Source organism: Acinonyx jubatus, chromosome D4 (assembly GCF_027475565.1).
Source record: "Acinonyx jubatus isolate Ajub_Pintada_27869175 chromosome D4, VMU_Ajub_asm_v1.0, whole genome shotgun sequence".
NCBI lineage: Eukaryota > Metazoa > Chordata > Mammalia > Carnivora > Felidae > Acinonyx > Acinonyx jubatus.
Genome location: NC_069391.1, coordinates 3,061,779 through 3,071,873, shown reverse-complemented (window position 1 = coordinate 3,071,873; position 10,095 = coordinate 3,061,779). Strand labels below are relative to the sequence as shown.

At 55.2% G+C, this 10,095-nt stretch overlaps 1 long non-coding RNA gene across 1 annotated transcript; it reads left to right on the top strand.

The window, feature by feature from the left end:
- The first annotated feature begins 3,821 nt into the window (after window positions 1-3,821).
- LOC113596845 (uncharacterized) lies at window positions 3,822-7,389 on the top strand. Its single transcript, XR_008290857.1, has 2 exons — window positions 3,822-6,438; window positions 7,042-7,389. It is a non-coding gene; the product is annotated as an uncharacterized LOC113596845 (long non-coding RNA).
- Window positions 7,390-10,095: the final 2,706 nt, after the last annotated feature.

Sequence of the window (10,095 nt, the reverse complement as noted above, 5' to 3'; positions counted from 1 at the left end):
CATAAAGCTCAGCATGAGCCCTGTCCGCTGAAAAATATCCTCAAGCCTCCAGAATGTTTTAATGGAAATAACTTTCAAACAGAGGGAACTGGCAAGGCAGCCAAAACCCAGTTTCTTGAAAATGAATCATGTAGTTTGGCTTCAGCAAGGCCCCTGGTCTCTGCACAACTGATGCTTCTTTCTGTCCATTCAGAGTCTGTCAAGTCGGCTCTGGATTCGTTTGAGTTCTGGAAAATTCATCAGCGTGACCCAGAGGAGGGCTCCGAACGTCCGCAGCTGGCCCTGCCCGCCCAGCGCGGCCCTGCCCTCCCTCCCGCAGCTGCTGTCCACGGCCAAGGAACCTTGCTCAGTTACTGGAGCTCGCGGTGGTCCGGGTCCACAGCCAGCCTCCTTCACACGACCTCATGCCCATTATGCTGTCAGATCGCTCCGGGCTCCCATTCAGCCATCAGAGGGCTGTGGAACATCGGCCTGGGCTGGCTCCAGGGCCGGGCAGTGACACGGTGCGTGGGGCCTGCCTCTGAGGCGCTCAGTCTGCGGCTCACTGCACTGCACCCCAAGAGGCTCCATCTGAGAGGCTGGGAAAAAAGTGGTGAGTGTCCACAGAAGGCTGAGACCAATTCTGGAAGGGGAAAGAGGGAAGGGGGGGAGGGCAGGAGGAAGAGAAGGAAGGAGGGAGGGAAGAGGGACGAAGGGAATGAGGGAAGGGGAGGGAGGGGGAGGGAAAAGGGAGGGGGAGGGGGAAGGAGGGAGGAGAAGGCAAAGGAAGGGGGAGGAGGGAGGAAGGGGGAGGAGAGCAGGGGGGAGGAAGGGAAGGGAAGGGGGGGGGGCGGGGAGGAGGCTTTCCCAGGAAGAATCGCAGAATGAGTGACTGGAAACGAAACTCTGAAGGACGAATGGGCGCTCCGACGGCAGGGCCGTCCAGGGCGCCGTGCGGGCCTCACCGTTGGGAGGACGGAGGGGCTGGGGCCGTAGGAAACAATGGCGGGCGTGGGGCCATTAACCACAAAAGGCCTTGTCTCCATGATGTGATTTTTGTCCCCCATCTGGCATTAAAACGAACCAAAAGCACGAGCCAGCTTTCTTCCTCAGCCTGCTCCTCAGGGTCCAGCACAGGGCCCGGCGCTCAGGAACCGGAGAGGGACCTCAAAAGGCTCGGGTCCACCGGGCCGAAGCAGACCACCCGTGAGTGCAGCCCGCCAGCCTCCAGCCTGCGTGCCCCTGGCCCGGCGGGGCCCCCAGCGGGACCGGCCACCCACCCCACCCTTGATTTTCCTGCCCCGTCCAGCGGATGCAGGTCTAGCACAACGACTCGCGCACAGACCGGAATCACGTTTCTTTACAGCACGTTCTCAGCCTCATGCTCTTGACATCTGGGGCCAGATGATGGTCCGTCGTGGGCCGTCCTGCACATCACGGCTGTTGAGCCGCCCTGGCTCCACCCACTAGATGCCAGCCTCCCCCACTGGCGGCAAAACACAGCATATCCGGACACTGTCACGTGTCCCCTGGGGGCCAAACTGCCTTCGGCTGAGAGCCACTGATGTCCCTGGATTGGGGACAAGTGCTCGGCTGGCCTTCCTGGCAGGTCACGTCCCTCCTCACGCCGTGCACACGGATGCGTGGTCACGTACCCAGGACTTCTTCCAGGGAGCATGACCGTTACTCCTGGTAGATGCTCAGGGGCCCACGGTCCTTAAAAGTTCAGTCCCATGATCTAGAAGCATCAGGAACTTTTTCTGTTAAGGGTTGTGACACAGTAAATATTTTTGGCATCGCGGGCTGCGGGGTCTCTGGTGCAGCTACTCAGCTCTGTGGTTAGAGGGCGGGAACAGCCACAGATAATAATTAGTAATGCGTGTGGCTGTGTTCCACGGAAACTTTACACACAGACCTTGAAATGTGAATTTCATGTCATTTTTATGTGTCATAATACAGCCAGACTCCTTCTTCTTCTTTTCACCAACCAGCTAAAAATGGAAAACCACCCTCAGCCCATGGGCCATACACAGGCAGCCGGTGGATTTGGCCCGCGGGCCACAGTTCGCTGACCCCAAGCACATCCTGTGGCAGCCCCGCCTGTCCCCGCTTGTCCAGTCACGGAGCCAGAGTGGCATGTCTGAGACGACTGTCCCAAAGCCCCGATCCTGCGACCGTGGCTTGTCCTTGGATCTTTTGCCCTGGTCGTAGGAGGGGGCCAGCCCCGTCAGCTACTGTCCCAGGGCAAACCTGAAGCTGGAGACAGAGTTCTCTTCCCGGGAGAGGGAGGGGGTATCTGGAGGTGAGCTGAAAGGGATTGACATTGACAGGAAAAGGGCTGGAGTAATCAGTGGCCTGGGTTAATCCCACTTGGTGAGAAAAGTCATCAAAAACGTGCAGGCGGCCGCTTATCAGAACCCGGGGGGCTCCTCGGCACATCTGGCTGGGGGGGGGGTGCGGGGGGTGGAGGGTAACTTCAGCCTGGAGGCAAGGGCCCCCGCCAGGCCTGGTTCAACCGCTGTGCTGTCCTGCCCTAAAGCACCACGCTGATCCCGCGACACCCTCACCCCGAAAGGGTTCTCCCCTCTGGGGACAGGCCGCCCTATTTATAGCTCTGCCTGGGCCTTCTCAAGATGGCAATTTCACGCCCATCCATAAATCTCCCCTTCCAAACCAGTACTTGTAGGTCAGCAGAGAGGGTGCCGGGAGCCACAAGGACTACACTCCCCATGTCGGGCTGCCAAAGTGGGGACGCAATTAGGATTCCGGGCAGGCAGCGGCCCAGGGCTTCTTCCGAGGGCAGGACACGTCGACAGCAGGCGAGGGTGGAGCCCCAGAGGTTGTGCGGGCCAGCAGCCTCCGAGACGAGGCCCGGGCAGCCCGAGGGGACCTGGGATGCCCTGGCCAAGCCCCACCGCGCGTGCGCCGCCGGGCAGGGCGCAGGTTCGGCCCCCAGCATGCCTCACAGATGTACGCAAGGCACACAGCTCACCCAAGAACGCGTCTGCTGATCACCCACGCGGTCCCGGCGGCTGCTCCGGATTCTGCACAGATAAGACACGACACGAGGCCTCTTGCAAAGGACGCCCCGTCAGTAAAAAGAGCCGAGTGTGTTCCCAAAACACCACCAACTGGGACGCGCGCCACACCGGAGAAGCCTGGGGGCGACAGCAACGCGGGTGAGGGGCTGGGACCGTCCCGGCAACCAGTGAGGGACCTTGGCACGCCAGTCAGCTGCTCTGGGCCGGCTTCCTCCAGGCCTTAAAAGGAGCGATCGGGTCCCGACAGCAATGCCAGCCAACTGCCCCCACGCCAAAGCCCTTCTCAAGTCTGACCCTCCACATCAGAGAGGACTGTCCACAAGAAGCCAGTGGGCTTTGGTTCCAAAGCAATCTTCTTTTTTAATGCTGACTTATTTTGAGGCAGAGAGCACGAGCAGGGGAAGGGCAGACAGGGAGGGAGGGAGAGACTCTCAAGCAGGTTCCGAGCTGTCAGCACCGAGCCCCACGCGAGGCTCCGTCTCACAAAGCGAGATCGTGACCTGAGCGGAGATCGAGAGTCAGACGCGTAACCGACTGAGCCCCCCAGGCCCCCCTGGGCTTTGGCTTCAGGCGGCTGCGGGTTCAAATCCTGACTCCCACGTGTCACACAGGATCTGTCTCCTTCGTGAGCCTGTGAGTGAGGAAGACCCCAGTGCCCCACAGACGTGTGCCCCCTGGGTGGTGCCCGATCATCTCCGGAGCTGGCACAGGGCGCCCCTCCTGCACCAAGCCTCCTCCTGGGCCCCTCTGTCCCCCGGAAAGGATCAGATCCAGTCCTGGTCTCCACGAAACAGTGCTTCTCGTAATCTGGCACATGTTGGGGACCGTTCCTGACGAGGGGGGCGCCCCACGTGGACAGCCAGGCTCTCCAGAGGCCACGCTTCTCCGCCCCACACCAGAGGCGCATGCACGAGGCTGCCTGGCACGCCCCGGTGAACCGCATCCTGGGGAGGAGAGCCTAGATGTTTCCGTGTCCTGTCTGGGCCCCGAGAACGCTGTCCCCGTGTCCCTGTGTCCGTCTGGCCTTTGTGCTTACAGGACGACCTCTCCCATCCTGACCCAGCTCGGTCTCCGAGGCGGCCGGCGGGCCCCTGAAGCTTACAGGGACTGCCACCCGGTCCGGGGGTTCCAAGGCTGCACGCCGCGCGGCCCCCACCCGCCAGGACGTCACGAGGGTCCGCCGTGGCGGAGGAGGCAAGAAGCACCAGTGGGCGCCTGGCGGGGTCTGGGTGATCCCCGGCCCCACCACTGACCGCAGGCCGATGGCGAGGTCCCACCAACACCTCCTCAGGTTGCAGGGCAAAGACCAGCATTGCCCGGGGTGGGGGGCGCTAAACAGTGACCCACAGCAAGGCCGAACACCCCCCGCGTCACTGCAGGGGCGCAGGTGGGGCCGGGCCCAGAGCAGAAGGGCCGCCCACATGCCATGCGCCCCGCCAGGACCCCGACCTCCGCTGCCACACATCCTTCACGGGGTTCTTTCTCCCGCCCTTCTTTTGGAAGCTGGACCATCCTTCCAGGACCCAGAGCCGTCCCCAAAGCCTGTGTGCCCCTCTTCCCTCTGGAAAGGAGCCAAGGCCAGGTGGGTGTCTTGAGCCGCCGGGATCGGCCCACGCTGCTCTCTGAGCAAGGTGCGTGGGGAGCCCGGTCCCTGAGCGGGAGCCACACGGCCTCCACGTCTACCCGGGTCCCCAGGCGGTCGAGGCACGCGAGGCAGGCGAGGCACGTCCCAGAGTTCCGAGGAAGGGAAGTGAACGGGCCTCAGGACAAACAAATGTCGGTGAACTTGAGGAAATGGAAAACATCGAATCCCTTCTCTGGCAGGGGAAGCAAGAGAAGGACCGAGCAGAGCCAAGGAGGGTTCCGGCCGGCCCGGCGGCTCCAAGCAGCTGGTCTAAGCATCAGGGGCGGGAGGCAGCGCATGTGCAGGCCTGCAGGACGCGCATGAACGCCTGGTCCTAGGTTGGAAAGTGGAGTGCTGCAGGGGTGAAGGAGAGAGGGCTCACGCAGGCAGCCCAGCATCTCGGCCCCTCCCAGGCCCCCCGTGGGGCATCACCTGTGGCCACAGGGGCAGGGGAGGAGGGTCTGCTCCCTTCTGAGTCTCCTGAGCTGCAACGTCTCGGGCACAGGAGACGACCGGCAGGCCCCGGACGGGCGCTGGAACTCGGGAGGCAGTGAAGCCGGCGGAAGGAAGGGGCTGCAGGTTGATTCGGCAGCCGGGGCTTCTCCAAGGCCCGGGCTCTCTCCCCATCTCCGTGCTCGGCCCCAGGCACCCCCCGGCAGCCCACCTTACACACCGGTGTCTGGAGGCAAAAGAAGGCTAGATCTTTCTGGGGGCTGTTTTAAGAGCTGAGGCTCTTTCCCAGGATTCCCCTCTTGGCCCCTCGCACCCCGGTTACAAGGAACAGGAGCAGAATCCCTGTGACTGGCTGGGGCGGGGACAGGGCCACGTACCGGATTACGGTCAGGCACCTCCCAAGACCTGCCCGCTTGGGGGCCAGCTCTCTGGGCCATGCCCACGTGGCCTTGTCACGCCTCACGTTTAAGCTGTGTGCCTCCTACCTGCCAGCTCGGGCTTCCCTGTCCAGGCAGAAGCGTGGGATGCCACGGATGTCTCTCAAGGCCAAGGGCGGGCAGCCTGGAGCTCTGCCTACAGGTGCTGATACCCTGCGGTGACCCTTGGACCCAGGGGAGCAGAGCCGGTGGACAGATCCTCCCCTCTCTCCCCTGGAGTGAGCAGGTGTGAGGCTCCCCAAAGCCCGCCCCTCTCGTCTGCTCCACGGGGCTGCAGCCCCAAATCGAGCTGGCACACGCGGGCACTTGCCTCTGGTTAGGACAGCCGCCTTCCCTGAGCACAGCAATGGCGCGAGCCCCCCCGCAAGCCAGACAACAAGAAAGAGACGCGCTGGAGTAACTAACGGTACCTGCCAACGACGTGTAGCCCAATTAGTGGGAAACCCGAGGAACGGGGAGAGATGGGGGGAGGGGGGCTTGTCTGAGTAACGCCTTCACAAAAACAAAAGCTCTGGCCCCAGACAGCTTTATGAGAGATCTCTCAAACACTCTGGGTTCTCCGGGGAATTCTATCGCACGCGATCTCTTTGTTCCCAGGCTGCGGCCATGGCTCCAAGCCACAGGGGAGCAAAGCCTTTCTATTCACTTCGTGGAACTACATCGTTCTCCCGCTGAAATCAAACAAATGCGAAGTTGAACCAAGGGAAACTGAGGCACTGCTAGCCTGAGTCCGGAGCAGAGTCCAAATCTGGAGGGCACGCGAAAGAACTCGTGGCTTTAACGTCTGCAGAACCCCGACTCACAACAAACGGCTTCACTTATGGGTTTAGGAGGGAAAATCCCCCCCAAAAAGCATAGGAGATCAAACGAGTAGCATGCTGGATGATTCATACACCGGGACCAGGTAGGGATGTCAGGAGATTGTTCCTAACTTTGTAAATGTAAAAAAAGGTTTTCCAGGGGCGCCTGGGTGGCTCAGTCAGGTGAGCACCTGACTCCTGATTTTGGCTGCGGTCATGATCCCCGGGTCATAGGGTCGAGCCCTGCATCGGGCTTCTCACTGAGCATGGAGCCTGCTTAAGATTCTCTCTCTCTCCCTCTCCCCCCTACCTCTCTCCCTGGCTCGGCCTCTCTCTCTTTCTCAAAACAAAATAAAATAAATACATAAATACAGGTTTTCATTACACATTGGATCGATGAGAAATTACACTTGTTAAGAAATTATCACCTATAACAAAAAAGTACAGCAAAGACCTGCACCCCAACCCCCAGGGGAAGATACAGGACGTCGCCCCATGTGCCCTCCCCGGGCCCCTTCCCTGTCCCTCGGAGGGAACTAGCTCCCAAGTCTTATCCTACCATTCCCACGGCCCTGTGCAGCTTTACGTCACGTTCTTACATGCCGACCCGCTCTTGAAATTGACGAGTGGCATCTTGCCGTGTATTGCCCTTCCTCCTGCACTTTTGACCACGATTCACCTATTTCTTTCATTTCTGCGATTCACAGGCAGAAATTTAGTCGCAGGCAGCTTTGGGCCGTTCACCCTCACTCTCGTAGGACGCTCCTTTACGTGAACGTAATACGGTTTCTGTGCCCGTGCCGCTGTTGACGGACGTCTGGACGATTTCTCACAATGCACCTCTGTAAACGGTTCTTCTGTGAGGGCTCAGGGTGTGCGTCCTGAAGCCCCGTCCTCTGGGGGATTTTCTGGGTCACCGGGCACGTACCCACTCAACATGACATCGTCACCTTCCCCATCCTGAAGTGACCCATTTACTGTCCTCTACGATCTTCTAAGACTTGTCCGATTTTGCCTTTCCACTAAGAGCTGAAATAAACCCGTAATTAATTTTTCTGAATAGTGTGAGGTGGTTTTGTCTGGTTTGTGGCCTTTATTTACTTCGGTCTGGGCGACCGACCACCCTTGAATAACTCACTTAAAAGTCTGTTCTCTCCTCTCGATCTGCAGTGCCGTGTTCTCCACAAATCAAGCCTCCAAATCCTGACAAGTCTGTTTGTGACAACTCCATTCCGTTCCATCGGTCATTTTGTTTCTTTTTGCAACGTTGTAAGACTTAATTCCTTTAGTTTCATAATTCTTGACGTTGAAGAGTCACATCCTCCCAAAATGTTGTTCTTCCTCAGGAGCATTTTTCTTACTTATGATCCCTTGATCTTGTATATAAATATTCAGATATGAAGCTTTCCAAACCACACACACACACACACACACACACACACACACACACACGCATGTACACACACATACGGGCACACACATGCCTGGGAGCCTTTTGGAATTGCACTGCTAATACATAAATTCGGGAAAAGCTAACATGATACTGTGTCATTCCCAAACATCATCTCTGTCCATTGATTTAGATTTTCTCCAGTCTCTTAATATAATTTATCATTTTCTCTGCAAAAGTATTGCATACGCTTTATTGGATTCATCTCTGAGTATTTCATACTTCAAGTGTTATTAATGGTAAGTTTTAACCGTTTTTTTTAAAGTATAATTAAATGGGGTAAAATGCAGTAATCTTTAATGTACATCTCAATGAATTTTTCATGATTGCACCCACATGACCTCTATCCAGGTCAAATACCCAACATTTCCATCGCTCCAGAAGGCTCCCCATGCCTTTCCAATTAACACACGTGTCCAGAGGTCACTGCTGTCATCAGGTCGAAGATTAGTCTTCCTTTTTCTTGAATTTCAAATAAATGGAATCATATGGTACGTGTGCTCTTTTTTTTTTTTAATGTTTATTCTTTTTTTGAGAGGGAGAGAGAGAGAGAGAGAATGCAAGCAGGGGAGGGGCAGAGAGAGAGGGAGGCACAAATTCCGAAGCAGGCTCCAGGCTCCGAGCTGTCAGCACAGAGCCCGACGCGGGGCTCGAACCCACGAACCCGCGAGATCATGACCTGAGCGGAAGTCGAACGCTCAACCTACTGAGCCCCCCGGGCGCCCCAGGATGTGCTTTTTTGTGTCTGACTTCTTTTGCTCAGGATAACGTTCTGAGATCCGTCCACATTGCTGCAGGTATCTGTAGTTTGTTTTAATTCCCGGAAGGGTATTCCATTTATGCACACACATTTGCTCCTATATTCCCCTTTCATGGATATTTGGGATACATGATGAAAGCTTCTATAAACTTTATGCCATATTTTTTTGGAGCATTTACCTAGGAGTGGTGGCTGGCTCTTTGTCGGTGTAGATCAGAACCATAATGGTAGGTGTGTATTTGTATCTCCTCATGGCTTCTATTTGCACCTCCCTGGTGACTCATGATGTAGAACATCTTTTCTTGGGCTTATTGGCTACGCAGCAACTTCCGTCATAAAGTTTTATTAATTAGTCCGTTTTTTTTTAACTTGAGCTGTTTATCTTTTTATTCACGAGTGGTTAACGAGTTTTATTAATGAGTGGTATGTCCTTTACGTATTCTGATCAAAATTCTTTGTAGATATATAGGTCCTTGTATATAGCTACACATATATGGCAAATATTTTCCCCTTATCTCTCAATTGGTCTTTTACTTTCTTAGCGGTATTTCTTGAACAGTGGAGATTTTTAATTTTTCTTAAATCCGACATGTTAATTGTTAGTTTTACAGTTAGTGGCTTTCGTATCTTGTTTAGGTGACGTTTGCTTGCCCATAGGTTGGGAAGGAGTTCTCTGATATTGCCTTTGAGAGACTGCAGAGTTTTGGATTTCCCAGTTAGGTTTAAAAGTCCACCTCAAATTAATTTTTGTTCATGCGGTGCAGTGAGGGGTCAAGGTTGTTTTTTCCTGCAGAAATAGCCAGTTGCTTCAACACCATCTGTTGAAAAGAATTTCATTTTCTGAAATAAATTCAGTTGGTCATTTGTAAGTCTGTCTTTCTAGATCTTCTGTTTAAAAAAAAATTTTTTTAACATTTATTCATTTTTGAGAGACAGAGAGAGACAGAGCATGAGCAGGGAAGGGGCAGAGAGAGAGGGAGACACAGGATCTGAAGCAGGCTCCAGGCTCTGAGCTGTCTGCACAGAGCCCGACGCGGGGCTCGAACCCACAAACTGCGAGATCATGACCTGAGCCGAAGTCGGACGCTCAACCGACTGAGCCACCCAGGTGCCTCCTAGACCTTCTGTTTTATTCCATCAATCTGTCTTTTGTTTCACCAAAACTCCACTGCCCTAAGAACTGTTAATTTCATAATGAGCCTTGAATTTGGGGAGTGTAAATTCTCTTTTTCTTCTCCAAAACAGTTTTCACCATTTACTCTAGGTCCTTTGTGTTTCCGTCTAGGTTTTATTTTATTTTTTAAGAGATTTTATTTTTAAGTAATCTCTACACCCAACGTGGGGCTTGAACTTACGACCTCGAGACCAAGAGTCACAAACCCTCCTGACTGAGCCAGCCAGGCGCCCCTCCATTTAAATTTTAGAATTGACTCAAAAGTCTCCATAAAAATCCTTTTGTCGGTCCTTTTCCCTCCTGTATCGGCTTTTGAGTTAAATGGATACTTTAGAAATTGCAATACGTATTCTCAGTTTATCACAGTCTCTTAGGCA